General features: G+C 39.6%; 1 protein-coding gene across 6 annotated transcripts in view; it reads right to left on the bottom strand.

The window, feature by feature from the left end:
* mast2 (microtubule associated serine/threonine kinase 2) overlaps positions 1-16,480 on the bottom strand; it is a 155,781-nt gene that overhangs the window by 72,672 nt on the left and 66,629 nt on the right. The gene's annotated exons all lie outside the window — the stretch shown is intronic.

Here is a 16,480-nt window from a genome sequence, read left to right as displayed (position 1 = left end):
AATTTATTAGGATCCTGTCATTGTTTAAACATCTGGCATTCAAACTGAAGTCAAGTAACTTTGACTGCGTTGGTAACGTAAATGTAAAATGAACGCATGCGTTCAATCAAAGATTGAGAAGAACTCCGTTTACAAAATGGTGAGTTTATTTGTGCAAGTGTGATGTACTGTCAACAAGTGACCACACAGTGGCAGTGCAGTGCTTTTACAATCATGCCTAAGCACCAACACTCATAAGCTGAGAAGTAATGAGGCAAAACAAAAAAGCAAATCATAAGAAGCAACAGATATTTCCAAGTGTGAGCACGTGAGCAGAGTCTTTATTTATATTGAGTATTACTTTCTTTAATGCATGAATGTCAGTATGAGTGAAACAGGGCAACACAGAACTCACCCAGCTCAGCCCAAAAGCAACATTACAGCCCTCATAGAGAGCACATTTAGTCAATACTGCTAATCAGTGTTTCTGTGGCAGATATCAGGTGTGTAGGGGTGTGTGTGTGTGTGTGTGTGTGTGTGTGTGTGTGTGTGTGTGTGTGTGTGTGTGTGTATATGGTATTGCCCTATGGCTTAAGCTGATAGACCCTGACGAAGTGTTAATGGTGTTTTTCCAACTACAACAGTTGACCTACTTGGGAACCTGGCAAGCCACAGTTTAAACATCTGATGATCTCCCCTACACACACACACACACACACACACACACACACACACACTCTCTCAAAAGAAAAGTACTGACATGATCATTTCTGTTTGCTTTGAAACCATCCCTGGAAATATTAATTTACCAACCGATTAGAACTACAAATAAAAAAATAAAGTTTATTTCTTATCAATTACTTATCTTACAAACAGTGGTTTATGTCTGAGTGTCTGCACCATTTAGAAAATTATACTACATCATCTAAATGCCCACATCCATAGATGTATGTGACTAAGCGTAACTGTGATTTTGTACATTAGGGTTTTGGTTCAGCCATGGCAGGGATGTAAAATGCAGCATCCCCTAATCAGGATCATTTTCATTTCACTTTATATCTTGTTCTTTTAGTTTTCTTTTAGTAATCATTCACTGCCACATTGATTTAGAAGACTTTCTATCGAGAGAGAGAAAGAGAGAGAGAGAGAGAGAGAGAGAGAGAGAGAGAGAGCGAGAGAGAGAGAGATACCTCTTGGTTCTGTTTTTAAACCTGTTTTTATCTTGAACACAGTCCTGCGTGGGACGGCTGTGTGATCTGAGTCAGATAGGCTCTCTTCATATCTCTCTGCACAGATAAGCTTAATGGGCATAATGGAGTTCAGCTGAAGTAGAGTGAGTGGGTGAGTGAGAGTGCAGCAGAAGTCTGCAGAGGTGTGCTATGATAACATCAATCAAAATGTGGCTTTTTTTGGTTTTCACTTAGCCAAGCACAGAACAGAATCACAAATTGACCAATTAGCCTGTTTGTGTGTGTGTGTGTGTGTGTGTGTGTGTGTGTGTGTGTGTGTGTGTGTGTGTGTGTGTGTGTGCCTGTAGGTCAGGCCGGAACCAGGAATCCTGTCAGTCATGTAAACAGATTTCATCCAATCCCAGAGGGACAGGAAATGGCTCGAGTCTCAAAAAGAGCAGCTCCCCTTCTTTTTAATAATCCTAATCATGTTTCCCTCGTGCCTATATTTACACTACTGTTGTAAATACCTCGAGACACAAGATTATTTAAGACCTTTCTTTCCCCTACTTATTAACATTTTCTAAAAAATTAAAAATAAGAATAAATACAAACTCAGATTACCCTTGAACTACCCCGATTCCTTTTGATTTGGATTCCAAGGAACCATAGATAATTTCTTACAGTGGTCTTGAGCAATAATTCCCTATGCTGTTTGAAAGTTTTTCTTTGGACACTGACTGCTTCTTCACTCATTTTCAGTCAAGCTCTTGTACCTGATTATTTTCCTGACCAATGATTTGAGTCATTCAGGTATATTAAAAAAAACAAAAACATTTTAGTTAAGGAATGAACCAGTGTTGTGTCTTCATATAACAAACGCTTTGGCAAAGAAATTTTTAAACTGCATCTTTAGGCGCTTAGTTACTAGCAGGCTGTGACAAAAACATATTTGTTGTTTCCATTTCTTTAGTTGAATGCACACACAAAAAAAGCCAAAAATAAGTCCCAAAAAGCCATTATCCGGAAACTTGGTACAGTTTATCTTGACATGCTGTGTGGTGTACCCTTAAAAAACTGAAGAAATTAGATAAGCAGGAAAAAAAATGACAGCAGGCGAATAGCATTTGAAAGTCACCTTAGGAGACAGAGACACAGAATTGAGAAAAAAGATGCAGCAAAGACCGCACACAGAACCCATAAGATTGGTTCTGTGCTACTGTTCGCTGAAGACTAATCAGAAATGGTTCTTAGTGGACGGGTGGCTGTCAGGAAACCATTCTTAAGGAAAGGAGGGATGAAGTATGCCAAATTACACAAGAACTGGAGTCAAAATCAGAAGTAACCAGTTTTATGGAGTCATGAATCCAAATTTGCTATTTTTGATTCAAATCATCATCGATATATATGGAGTAGATAAGGAGAGAGGCGCAAAAGTGAGTGTCTATAGCCATATTTAAAACCAAAATGATTATGAACACAGAAAAATGCTGATGTTGATCCACCATCTGATGCCATCAGATAAGTGTCTTACTGGCTTCATTTTTCAGCAGGACAATGATTTCAGACACATTACCACTCCAGTAAAAGCATACGGACAGAAGCACACAATGGAACTATGAGTCATGGATTGGAGTCCTTAACTTTACTGGATCAGTATTGACAGAGACTGGAACAAAATGAAGCTGATACCTATCGTACTTCTAGAAGCTTGGAAAACTATTCTTGAAGAGCAGTTAAGAAAATGACAAGAAAACCTACCTAAGAGAGTTTAGGATATGTTGAAGAATTGAGGTGGCCATACCAAATGCTGACTGTCATGCTCATTAGAATTTTACAATTTCTGCTTTAGCCTTAGATACTGTGTCTCCGTGTCTGTTAGGGCATACTTCAATAAATTATTGCAGCCATTCATACCTTCAGGCTGTCTCAAGATTTTTGCACAGTACAGTTAATCACTAACCACATGGCACCATATCACTACGCCTGTTACTTTTAGGCCTAAAGACTTAGGGCCATTACACACCAAGCACACTGCGAACCTGTTGTTGAGGGTACATGAGAGACACACGCCAACCTCGTTGTGTTTTTGATGGGAAAAACAAGGCACGTTGAAAATAATAAAGTCAACATCAAGCAATGATGATCCTGATGTTAAAAAAAATCATCAGGATAAAAAAACAGAGATTATCCATTCTCATAAGAAGGCAGTAGCACGGAGATTATTACCATATCATTGCATAGTATTGATGCATGTTTTAAGCCATTATCGCACTTGTTGCTGAATGCAGTTGTCTAATTGGTCAAAACCGATTAATCGGCCCCAAACAAAAATCTGAAAAAAATCAAAAAACAATATTAAATAAAATTAACATATTCTTAAAAAAGTCTTCCCTACCTTTGAAACGTTGAAGATGGATAACAATCTTCATGTTATTACCATTACATTAGTCTCTACCTTTTTTGTACTTCACCCCCTCACTTTAACTCTCCTGTTTGCATTAACAGCAGAGAGGAAAGCGACAGGAAAACAGAAAAGAGATCTGTCTGTGTGTTTAAGTACTTTAAGCTCTTATCAGCCATCCACCTACACAGAGATCTGTAATGTGAAATGATGTTCGTCTGAAACATTTGTTTGAAGGTTTATTGCTTTATATTGTATGTTTTCTGTGTTTTGCAGCTGTTCATATATGATAATCAATAATAATAGTCAGAGGGAAGCCTGACAAGGGAAAAGAGGTGTAAGTCTAATTATCTAAGTGACAGAACTGTTAAGGTGATGTTCTTTTTATAAAATGTTGTGTTAGTTTTGTGCCACGTAGTGGGAACTTTCCAAATAGTTCAGCTTTTATCTTGTCCGAACACAGAATATTTTCCCAAAAGTCTTACGGATCGTGGCACTTGATAAAAAAAAGCCAGTGGGATCGGTTTATGTGTTTGCATTTTTGCAGAAAATACAAGTTTATGTATACTTACTTTAGCATGATAAGCTCCACAAATAACACAACTTATGATTTAAAATGACAGAGGAAATGAAAGCGGCTATAAAGAATCTACACCACTTTCACATGATATCAGTATCACCAGCACTAAGGCTCTGTGTTCCCAACAGCTTCTGCAGCTTCATTTAGGAATATGTTAGCAAATGCTTACTTCATTTCAACTTTCTTGTGCTTCAACCACAAGAAGAATACTAAAACATGTAGTCATGGCCCACCGAGCTCTGATTTAATTATTGCAGACTCAGAGGAGACAAACACAGAGTCAGCCGTAAAACACATTTTTAACTGACTGATTTTACTAATGAATCTATCTGGGTCCCATCTTAGGACTTGCAAAGCTTAATGCCAGAAGCACCTCGTGCTGGTAGTCTGTGATTCTGCCATTCCAGACAGCTGTGGTAGTCAACAATCATCGGTGTATTCATGGCAGCCTCATAGTGATTTGCCAAGTGTGTGATAGATAGTTCAGGAAATGGAGCAACAGCAAACCCATTAAAGCCAACTGGGGCTGAGCTGACACACTGTCAGCAGGTGAGAGAGATAAAGAGTCGAGATTCTCCAACAAACACCTAATAGACAGGAAGGCTGACCATCACCACACAGTCAGATGGGACTGGGCAGCTGTTTTCTGCTGCACCACTCCTGCTGCTTGTACTGTAGCAGTGAGTGAGCTGATTCAGCTGAAACAAGTCCCATTCTTAACTCTTTGAATGTGTGCTCTCAAATTTGCTCTCAAATTGTACAGAGAGCACTTCCAAGGATCAAAATCAAGTCATAAAAGGGCTTCTATTGAGGGATCTGTACTACAAACTGTCCAGAGGTGCACAAGAAGATGCCACTGAACATTAGATTGGCCAGATTTAAATCAGGTAAAGCTTTCTGACTGATATGGATGTGTCTTTGTAAAAGAGAATTTCAATTCTGAGAAACATATTTTCTAAATTAAAATAAAAATGTGACTGTGAAACAAGCAAACAAAACATTTTTCATGTTTTCTTACAAATCAAAACACTAGCTCAGTGGTATCATCATACTTGCAAGCTCTGACAAACACTCACCCAGACACAAAAGCAGCAGCATTTATTCAAGAAACAGGTCTTTAGTACCAAAGAGTCCCATGAGAATAGCTTTTCTTCTGAGTGTGTGTTACAGTGCGTGTAGACTATCTGCAAAATGTCTGCATCTAACCAATTTATGTGCACTGCATGCACACAACTGTGCCACCCAAGGGCCTGATCATAATAACATGTTTTAGTTCAACTAAAAACATGCAATTAACTGGAGGATGCAGGGGAGCTGAGCTCCACCAGAGACAATTAGAGCTGCAGCAGCAGCCAGCAGCCAGAATTCATTATCAACACAGTGAATATTGATGACAAAACAGTGACAACAAAGAGACTCCAAGATGGCACACAGTGCATAAACAAGACACAGAGCCGAGGCTTAGAAACACACTGATGTTTACCAACTTGATATTTCACGTGAAAATTGTCCAGTCGAAGAGGAGAGTACAGACAGGGCAGAGAAGTCACACTCTAAATGTGCTAAAACAAAAGATGCCAAAACTGAATGTTTTATTTTACATCTACTGTCTTTAAAAGCTTTTAAATGAAATCAACATCAATCACAAACTTAATTTCAAGTACTTTAAGTAGCCCGTTACACCATTTGTCCATCAACAGAAATGATTGAAGCTCTTCAGCTAACTACAGTTAATCCTCCTGCCAATGTAGAGGTCTTTAAAACAACCTTTAAAGCCACTGAGTAATACACATGTGACCTGTGAATGTGAAGGACATCTCTAGTCAATCACACACTGTATATAAAAATGCTGCTATTCATATAGAACATGCTGCAGTGATCAGTATATCTACTGTATGATCATTGTGTCTGATCATACAGTAAGATGTTATTGTTCCGTCACCAAATCACTGTACAGTATCCTTCTGCACGCTGGCCTGAGTACAGCCCACTTTCGGATGCCTAAACTATTTGGTAATGACATGAGCACGAACATGGTGAGCTGAGACGCGTTCATTACAATAACAACATGCTACATGTTTCCATCACTTGTCTGTTGGTCAAGATCTGATAAATTACTTCATTTATTATTAACAGCATTAATAACTTAAATGCATTGTTGGCCGCACCAGTCACCTCACTGCAGCCTAATGTTATTATTGTGTAATCAATCCAGCTCAGCTTCTGGTGACTGACTCAGTTTGGCCTTGGTTTGAGAAAACAGCTGTTACAAATCAATCTTAGCAGTAACCAGACACGGACAAGGAAAGGCTTTGTAAACGATTACTTCATCCCACATACAGCACCATTACAAAGGCATATTTTTACAAATTAAAGTCTAAAGACTTGAGGCTGAGTTGGCTGAGTAATCTCTGATAACTACAGTAACATTTGTTTTCTTCTCATGTGCTGGTACAGAACGATGGAATAGGTAATCATTCTGGGAAGGATGCGGAAGTGCAAAATGCAGTAGTCATGTTTGTCAGGACTCTGCAGTGGTATTACGATTGATGGGTAAATAAAGAAAACAAACAAACAATCAATTAAACAAAACAATATAAACTAGCAAAATAAAGGCAGACTATCCCATTTGCCACTTGTTGACTATATATTTTTTTTCTTTGTCTTTTAATGGGGTCATTTTTATTAAACTGAACATTACTGTACGTGGGCTAATAAAATACACTAATACAATTGGTCACAATATTAACCTATGTGCATTAGGACAACAGGTATACAGAAACTTCAAATTTTAATTAAAGAGAAAGCGAGTAAGAAAATGTAGGCTGTATTAATGAAATGCTAATACTTATACATATGCAATACAAATCTGAGATGAATACGGGGATGTTTCTATAGTAAAAAAAAGAAAAAAGCTTTAAATGAGTTTTCTAATGAATTATTATTTAATTTACTTCTGCAATTTCAAGCAGCAACGCCGCCGGTGAATAATGGTATACCACAGTACCACGGGGAAATTAAGAATGAAAACACAGCATACGAAAATATATGGGAAAAAACTGTAGGAAATCAGAGCAGGAAAATGTACTTTTAAGGTGAAATACAGTATTTAGTGGTAGCAACATAAAGTTGCACTAAGTGAATGAGCTAACGATGTGGTCCATTTTGAGGACATGAGCAGAGTCCTAATGATTGCTCTGCTGCTGCTTAACAGCCAACAGGAGACACTCTGAGCTCCAGAAAGAGGCCCGCCAGGACCAGTAAGACTCTAACTGGGGGCTGTGTGGGTACCATGAAAAAGCGTTATAATTTACCTGGGCCACACACACTGGCACATTAATACAACTAGTCTCCCTTCCTCAGAAAGCAAAGCGTCTGTGTAAGTGTCACCAGGGGGATGACATCCATTTAGGATGCCTTTTAATCTCCCAAATGAACAGATATAACTCTCCCAACACTAATGCTAATGAACCCAATTACTGTGTTTGTGCACTAATGTGTCATTACAGACATTTTAAATGCGTGCGTGTGTTTTCAATGATTAACATGACTGAGTGAATACAAAGTGGGACTCTTCTTTTACAGCCTCCTCTCAGTTAAAAGCGCAGCTGTGGCCAGCCAATGTTAAAGTCTTTACGTGACGGCGGACCTTTCTAATCACTACTTTCTAAAAGCAGTATTCAGTACTGTATGTCCTCCATCAGTTAGTTTCAACTGTTTCAATTTATTTTTTTTTAGTTAGCAACAAATGAGCATTTTTAAATAAAATTTGTGGCTAATCAGATGAACAATACACAATAAGTATAAAAGATTGTAATGTGCTACAGTGTTAAGTTGCAAAAAACTCCAAAAAATGTTAAATTCCAGAGGATTTTTATGGTGCTCCATTTTATACTGCATCTGTAACAAGTTTCACTCATAGTTTAGCCATGGGCAGATGGCAGAAAGCTAACGTTAGTATATATGTGTAGTGTAGTGTAGACTGAGCTAAAGGCATTCACCGCTCACTGTCCAGTATAGCACAGTAAGTTCAGTACAAAATCTTATGGTCAGCATGTCCTGAGAACCAAACTGTCAAAGGACTATTTATGTTGATGTTCAAGTGCTCCTGAAAAAGTAGATAATACTACATCCACCTGGAACGGTTTGGCTGTGCACCAGTAATTGCAACATAAGCCAGACCTTCCCAAAGTGTGGGGCCCACCCCCTAGGGTGTCACCCGGCCCGGACACGGAAAGGATTGACAGATTGATAGAATCGAATCGAGAAAGAGCTATCAATCTGTCAATCCTTTCCGTGCAGGGGGGGCGCGGTATGAAAAGGGGGAAAAAAAAACAACGCTTGGACACTGCTAGCACGGGGCGCCCACACAAACGCAAAGCAGGAGATGAAGCATCGCTGAATATGTTTCCAAACCAACTTCATTCTAATCCAAAGACTAGAAAATATGGTGAAGCATATCTGCCCTTTGGTTTCACCTGCACAAGTGCCAAGGTAGGTCTCCCCTGCAGAATTGGTTTTCCCTGCGTCGGGAGCAGCACTGGGCTCTTCAAATCACACAGTATCCCACATTCTTGATTTTTAGTTCACAAACACTTGTTGTAATGACTCCTGACATTTTGGAGATGTTAGCTCTTTATACAGTAAAGTTACAGTGGGATACAAATAATATCAGGCTCATCCTGCCACAATTTGTTCTCCCTGTCTAAATCACGGACAAACAGTATCCCACAGTTGTTTATGTTTTTGAACCCATTTTGCACAGAGAGGCATTTTTTGAAAAATGTATTGATAGCAATGTTGAATATTATTACACAGGAAAAAAACAACTACATGTAAAATAATAACACCGTGACGCCTCTGCCTTTCTAAATGGAGGGACAGTAACTGCGTGTGTATATGTAAGCATGTAAAACTTGAAGATAGAGACAAAATACTGTTAATCTGACTATCTGCCATTCTGCAATTCATCTCTTGTAAACAATAACGTGCGCACAGCGTGACGTGAAAAAAGGCACATACCTTTGACGTTGCGTGACGAACTCTGTATTCCTCCTCCTCACGTAAACGCAAAAAAGGAGTTTTAAAAAATCTCCGTTTTCGGTGATTCGAAACGCCGTTTACGTGTGGACGAAACAGCTGCGTTTTCAAAAATACCCGTGTAGGTGCGGATGTAGCGTAAAAGAGTTAGTGGTTTATTTCCTTACTACCTGTAATTTATTGCAGATTACTTGTATTTGCTTAATTGTTTACTAAATGTTTGAGGTGTGAAATAAACAGCAATGGAGCAAAATATGGGTGTGTGTGGTTGGAGGATGTGTTTGTGCGTGCGTGTGCGCGCGAACATTTTTCTTGTAAAACAAAGGGGGGCCCAGCAAAAAAAGTTTGGGAACCACTGACATAAGCTATAACATGCTAGCAGAGTTAGCCTCAAAAGCTACATGGTTTTCCATGCTATTTTAATTCTTAAACATCAATATATTGACACACTAAATGGTTCCCCACCAAATCTGGAGATGGATGATGTTTCCCAAAAAAGCGGAGGACACTGCTTTTTTTTTTTTTTTTTTTGTAAATGCAGGAATTGTGTCTTATGTGTATTCTTAAAGTTGCAAAGCTAGGAGATTCAAACCCGCGAGACAGCAAAAGCTTTGTCTGTTTATTTAAGTTGAAGCTTTTCTAACAGCTTCTGCTTCACTTGTCTAACCATATTTTACTACATTTATTTCATTTATGTCAGAATGATCTACGTGCTTTAGCTGTCACACTAAAAATTATGGCCAGATTTTTTTTGTTTGTTTTTTTTAAGTAACTGCTGCATTCATGGACCATGAACTTCTGTACTATTACACATCTATATCTTACATCAGGCTGGTACATGAGAGAGAGGGCTGATGCCCCTTCATTAACAAGAACCAAATTACAGTAGAAATTATGTCCAAGAAGAAGAACAGCAAGGGTATTTATTGTATGCTCTATTTTGGCATTCGAGTGGACATCAACTCGTCTATTTCTACAGCTACTGTTTCCTTACAGCTGCACCATTCATTCATCAGATTGCTCTCCACACTTCCTGTGACACTGCTGGATGTGCCTTCATGCAGCTGTGAGGTCTCTCAAACGGATGTCCAGAAGTGTACAGTTATCTAGAAAGCATGTTGGTACTTGTCCCCTGCACAGAGAAGACAAACTGCTAATTATTTTTATCCACGAACAACATCACGCACCTACCAACACACACATGCGCACACACACACACACACGCACGCACGCGCGCACACACACACACACACACACACACAGAAAAGCGCGTATCTGGCTCCATCAGCTCGTCGTAAGTTCCAGTAAGCCATCGCTTCCTCCAGCGAGATGCTAAAGCCACTATCAGAGCCGGGAGAGAAAACAAGCTAATCCTAATTGGAATTTACACATTTAAATAGAATCTGCAATGCTTCACTGGAAGGGTTTTTATCTGCAGATAATACAGAGTGGGAGTGGCAGAGTGGAGGGGAGAGGAAGGGTTGAGTGCATATGTGTGTGTGTGTCTATGCCTGAAAAAGAGAGAAAAAGAGCGAGAGAATGAGAGAGAGAGAGAGATTGGCAGGTGGATGGGAAACAAGCTTCCCTACAACAATTAAAACAAAGAGATGTCTGGTGTCTGTTTCAACATGCTGAGCTGAGCTGCTCCACACTGGGACTGCGTATTCAGCATTCACAGAATTTGAGAGTGTGTGTTTGTGTGTCTGTGCGAGAGAAAGAAAAAGACAGAAACATGGACATATGCTTAACAGGAAGTCAAAGTATGTAAGCCTCAAGTTTTCTTATCCACATCTGTTTTTACAGGGAAAAAAAGAAAGATAAAGGCTTTGACCTAAACCAACAATCTATAACTAGTATGTGACATGGTTTGATAAAACCTTTTGATTATAATGAAATTATAAAGCAGAAGCCATTATAAAGCTCTTGAAGCTTTATTTACAGCAACTAGAGGTCTGCCTTTGAACGTTTCAGCCAAGTTTTTCTTACACAGTTATCCAGCCTACACCCCATTTTAGGCAGATAAAGCCCAGATTGTATACGATACATAAAAAAATCAAAGACTTGTTGGCATGCATAGATCATCTCACTGGGTTACCTATATAATCAAAGCAGCTCATTAACAGCTTTCTCGTAAACATGTTTTTAAATTGATGACTTGGATGAGTGTCTCTTCCTGCAGGCAGTTTGGACACTACAGGTCCAGATGTTGACTCGGCGTAATAGGAATTCTTCCTGACTGACATAGGTGAGATTTTACCTCTGTCGTCTCCTGCATGCACACACGATCTGACGCAACTCAGCAGCTTGTTTGTGATAACAGAACCGACATAGCCACGCGCACGGAGGCAGCAGCTTCACAAAAATGTGAAAAGTGGTTTTTGAAAAGGAGGTGAGGCTGCCTCGCTGTGATGTGTGTGACCCAGATTTCAGCAGGGCACTCAGATGATGTTGGTGCGAACCTCTCTCTGCTTTGTATGAATACATTAAAGCAGCAGGCTGTGCTCAAGCGCATGTTACAGAAATAAAGTGTTCCATATGTACCTTGTGTCTGTTATTCTTTTCATCCCTCTGTTCTGGCCTCGCTCACGTCTACAGTTTCACTTTATTATGAAGAACCTGGACAAGTGTGCTCTGCTGCTCAGCCTGCAATTTCATCTTCATTTGGCTGAAAACTACTTCAATTTATGTCTTTCTGCTGAAAACTCACTCTTGTCTATCATACAATACATATATGAAGAGTAACACTCTGCTGTCACAACCAGATCAACACCCATGGTACAGGCTGAAACTGTTTTTAGAGCTATAAATTATTACATTTTCATAAAATACAAAACCTGCACTGAGGGTAACAGAGCCAAGGCACCAACTCACACTGCAAAAGCCACAAATACAACGTTAGTAACACAATAACCTCAACACTTACCAGAAAACATGTCAGGTTTGTCTTTATGTGTCAAAGAAAATTTTGGAAGAACATCACTACATATTTGTTTTTGTTTTTTTACAAAGCTAAATTTCTTTCATTTCTGTATTCATCACACCCCTAAATGTGTCACGTTCTCCATTTGCTTTCATGTTCAACAGAAGTCCTCCTTAAGTTACTTCAGTGTCAGCAAAATTAGAATCCACAACAGAATTTTGTTTGAGTCTCCAATAAATAAAGAATAAAGAATTTTTAAGAAGCACTACAGGCCAGAGGGCAAATCAGCTGTTTACCACAATGATAACATAAAATACCAAGCACCACGCAAAATAGTTCGCCCTGGTTCTGCCAGAGGTTTCTTCCTGTTAAAAGGAGTTTTTCCTTCCCACTGTCGCCAAAGTGCTTGCTCACAGGGGGGTCATATGATTGGGTTTTTCTCTGTATGTATTATTGTAGGATATACCTTACAATATAAAGCGCCTTGAGGTGACGGTTGTTGTGATTTGGCGCTGTATGAATTGAATTGAATTGAATGAGATTCAAGAAATGTAAAAATCTTTTACATTAAAAAAAAATAAGACTAGTGACAGAGCAAAGAAAGAGATGGAAGTGCAAAAAGGTGGATGATGAAATTCTGAAGCAAGAGAGCAGGACAAAAAATGAACTGATGAAGACTTTAATGGGATTAATTAAAATGGAAGAAAATGACTATGAACAGAGTGGCACAGAAGGAGAGAAACTAACGATTAGATAGTGAGATGAGACTGAAAAAGTGAGACAAAGAACAGTTTGATGGGCAGCTAAAGAGGGAAATGATTCCCAGGAGGGGAACCAGAAATAAGAAAGAGTGACATGTGATCTGTCTGCACGAGCATTCTTTCTCTGCCTCACCATCCCCCTTCTCTTCCTCCAATATGCTCTCTGGCAACCCCGCTCACAGGTCGCCCTCATTGTTACAGCTGATCTGCTTACAGTGTGTGAGGGGTCAGGGTGTAAAGAAAGCATAAGTATTGGGGTTGAAGTATGAGCAAATATCAGTGCACACTTGAGAGCACTCAGCCACTAAGGACTTCAGTAATTATCATCACCAGTTAGACAAAGTGCTCAGATTTTGGTTCTCATTTAAATCAGGGCTCCAGAAGGTGAGCATTCCCCTCATTTGGGAATATTATTCTATAAATCCAATTAAGCAAAGCAGCTAAAAGCAGCTAGCTTTGATTTCAGAACAAATACATATAATTCTTAAGATAGCTAGCTGTTTTTTTCCTTATGGGAGTGCTTTCTATCTAACATCACATACATTCATACTCCAATGGATGCATCAGAGAACATCTTGAGGTTAGTATATAGAGATTGACAGACCACGTGACTTTCGCGCATTGCATGCCGGGAGGTGGTGGCAAGACATTCAAATTACCACATTAAATGCAGGCATTTGCAGCACCGCAAAACGTTTATTCTCACGTTCCAATACCGTCTTGCTTTTTCTTTCCTCACCAAAAAAGGAATGTACAAAACGAAGGAGAACAATGCCGGTCCGTACAAAGACAGACTCGACGAAAAGGCAAAGAAAAGGACTTTCTTGTGATTTCATGTTTAGTGTCACATTACGGTGGACCCATCTTCCTGTACTCTGCACTTTATGGTTTGTGTTACCTGTTGTTCTGTTATGCACAGTGAATTATTAGAACGTGTTTAAATTGCTATAAATGTCTGTCACACCACTGCACTTTACAGCTGTGCTGTAAATTATCTCTTTATGTCCAGAATGGGCCAACGCAATCTTTCTTTTTAGTCGCCATATAAGATATATTAACTACCACAAAACACTTACCTTTGTGGAAATGCTTGGAGCAGACTAACATGTGCGGTGGAGTGTTTTCGAACGTTATATTAGGTCTTCTGATAGCGGCAATCCAGGCCATCCGTCGCCTCTTCGTGACTTCGGAGACATGGCTTGGACAATTTCTCTTCCACGCCGGAATCCGATGAAAACCAATCGCATTTCCCGTTGACTTCACGCGGCTGCCGTTCGCCCGGCTTGTGCAGTTAATAATACAACAGCTTCTTGCCATTTTATGTTTCTTTTTATCGCTGTGTAACTAATTTCTATTGAAAGCCTGTGCCGCTATTACCTCTTGCCACTACTTCCCAGTATCCTTTGCGGTTTTACCCCTGAATGACGTCACATTTTCAATCTCTATTGCCAAAGGATATCTGGAATGCAGACTAGAGCACCAAGAGATCGAACCACCAACCTTCAGATTAGTAGCTGAGCTGCCCTACCTCCTACCTTACCTCCTGAGCTACAGCCATAACATTAGTTTCACTACTGCTAGCATGAGGTGATATCTGTGCCCTACAGAGGTTGCATAGACAGTCCAACTTCTCCAGGATGGCACATGAATATGTGGTATTTCCAGAAGGATTGTTGTGTCTCCAGCATGGAGGAGGTTCCAGGAGACTTTTAGTTACTATAGGAGAGCTGGACAGGGTTGTGGCAGGTCCTTAAACTATCAGGACTGGTATCTGCCTCTGCAAGATACCAGTGCAAGGAGGAAAAGGATAAGCACTACCACAGCCCAACAAAATGACCTACAGCAGGTGTAAATCTCTGACCAAACAATCAGAAACACACTTCATGAGGGTGGACTGATGTCTAGTCAGCCCTGTGCTCACTGCCTGGCACCATGGAGCCCGGACTACCCTGCCATATTATTTTCTTTTAGGGTGTCTTTGAATTCAGCCCTCTTTAGGTTGATAATATTTATTTTCTTGTTCCTAACACATTACCCAGTATACTATATCAGTATCGATATCCAGCATGATTTTTCCCCATTGAGATCTGACGTGTTTCATACCCAGGGGTTTTCCAGGAAAACCCAATGATCCCAATGATCTGTGAAGGAATTAGAAAAATATTAGGTATAGCTAAAGGCAATTAAGGAGGAAGATCCCAATGTTAAAAAGTCCACTTTAAAGAAGTTTGTCTGAAGGTGTAAGTTTCTTATAAATCAAAATGTAAATAAAATAAATGTTTATTGTTTTCTACATGCCACACAAAGTCTGAATGTTGCTCAGTATTTAGTGTAAGAAAAGAAACCGTCCTAAGGCAATAGAACTGAGGCTGTGTCTTACAAGCAGGAACAGTGTGGTGTCTAGACATTCAATTTCACACTCCTTGAAGTTTACTGCCTGCTGGCTAAATGCAGCCATGTAGATTGACTCAACGAGACAGAGGAGGAGAAAGGGGAGTGCTTCAGGGTTTACATATGTGTAGGCAGATGAGATGAGGTCTATACAATCAGCATTTTGTTCATATTCAGTGGGAGAAATAATGATTTGATCCCCTCCTGAATTTCCAAGCAAATCATGACTTAGAGCTTTGCAGAGAACTTTACAAACTACCATTTGGCAACATGAAGCTTCAGCTTACTCCACAGATTTTCTACAGGAGACTAGTAGGTCAGCTAAAAGTTAGGCTATTGCAAGACCTTAATGTGCTTCTTCTTTAGCCATTCCTTTGTAGCCTTGACGGTATGTCTTGGGTCATTATCATGCTGGAAGACCCATATGTGACCCATGGTTAGTTTTCTGGCTGAGGGAAAGAGGTTTTCATCCAAGATTTTACAGTACAGGGCTCCATCGCTTGGCCCCTCAACGTGGTGATGTTGTCCTGCTTTTCAGTAGGAAAACAATCTCAAAGCTCTTTGGTTCACATACAGCAATTTTCTTCCTCAAACATGGCAAGTTGAGTAATGATAAGGAACTTGATTTTGTTTTCGTCTGACCACATTACTTTCTCCCAACTCTTTTATAAATAACTAATAGATATTCATTGTCAACGTAAGACAGGCCTGTACATGTGCCTTCTTGAGCAGGGACCTTGTGGGTGCCACAAGGTATCAGTCTATTGAGGCATAGTGCGTCAGTGGTTACTGTGGTCACAACTGCCTTTAGATCATTAACAAGTAGATTCCCCACCTTTCTCAAGATCATCTATGCTCCAGAGCTCCAGACTGAGGGTGACTTATATCTATTATTTTTTGTTTCTTTCAATTTGTAAATAGGAACAAAGTGCCACTTACAAAACAAAGACTTAAAAAAGTCTGAAAGCAAAGCAGGAGAAAGGAGATTTAGAGAACAGAAAATAAAAAATCTTGCTTGTAGGTATTAAAAACAAACAATAGAATTTGTGTTCATAGTTTCAGCTTCTCCTTCCTGCTTTCCCTCATTCCATCCTCTTCTTCTTCCAGAACAAACAACAAGAGACCCAGCCAACTGTCAAAGTCCAGCTAAGGCTAACTAAGCTCAGTTTAGCCTGTTCTTGGGGCTGAATGTGGTGTTACAATATCTGCTCAATGAACATTTATACAAGCCCTGAT

The sequence above is a fragment of the Pelmatolapia mariae genome, linkage group LG17 (genome assembly GCF_036321145.2).
Source record: "Pelmatolapia mariae isolate MD_Pm_ZW linkage group LG17, Pm_UMD_F_2, whole genome shotgun sequence".
Classification (NCBI taxonomy): domain Eukaryota; kingdom Metazoa; phylum Chordata; class Actinopteri; order Cichliformes; family Cichlidae; genus Pelmatolapia; species Pelmatolapia mariae.
This window is presented reverse-complemented; position numbering and strand designations above follow the sequence as displayed.